We start from the raw sequence: 995 nt of genomic DNA, 5'->3' as shown, positions 1-995 counted from the left end.
CCCTATGGCTATTTTAACAATACTGTCTTATTGAGACAACCATATAGCAGGGTAGGTGCACCAAATTTTATACTTGATGTAACCATACTATATTGCTGTAGTTGCAATATGATATGACTATATCTACAATACGGTATGGCTATGTGAACAAGAACGTCTTGTTGAAGCAGCCATGTAAGATGGTAGATGGAACAACCTGCATAGGTACTATAACCATATTATATTGCTATGGTAGCCATGCCGTATTGTAATATTGAAGATAAAGTATGTTTGCTGTTACCATGCTAGATTGTTGACAGAACAATCTAGCATAGTGTGTGGAACAATTTCGGAATTGTTATAGAAACAACACGCATAAACACACCACCTTGATTCTGCTTCATATTAAACTTCACAGAAGATAAGACAAAGGTATTATTAGAAACAGTTCCAGTAACCATTTCAATACTTCTTTAAATGAATAATGGAAATGTTTCTAATAATACTTTTGTCTTATCTTCTGTGAAGTTTGATATGAAGCAGAATCAAGGTGGTGTGTTTATAGCTATCGTAACCATGCAGTGTTGTTTCTATAACAATGGAACTGAGGTGGTATGCAATGTAGATCAGAAATTACACAGCATTTATAACAACTACTTTTATTTTCCTTTAATCAAGTATACATTACAGAAAAATTAGAAATGCAGCACAGTAATACCAGAAAAGGAACTTTACAATAATGCAGTTATGAAAGTATATAAATCTTTTAATCAATGCAATGAAAATATACCACATACTTTTGATTTACATTTCTTTCTTAATATTTTTACACGTATTTTATAAAATGTGGATGTTACTAAATAACAGTTATTCCAAGTAACTGAACACGGAAGACACATATTGATGATGTAGTCCAAATTAGAATATTATATCTTACAGTCTGGTTGTACATCCTGACAGCATCTTCAGAGAGAGGAAAATAAGATGGCAAATAACGGAGTACAGGAAACTTGAGA

The sequence above is a fragment of the Thermobia domestica genome, chromosome 15 (genome assembly GCF_964235325.1).
Source record: "Thermobia domestica chromosome 15, izTheDome1.hap1.1, whole genome shotgun sequence".
Lineage (NCBI taxonomy): Eukaryota > Metazoa > Arthropoda > Insecta > Zygentoma > Lepismatidae > Thermobia > Thermobia domestica.
This window is presented reverse-complemented; position numbering follows the sequence as displayed.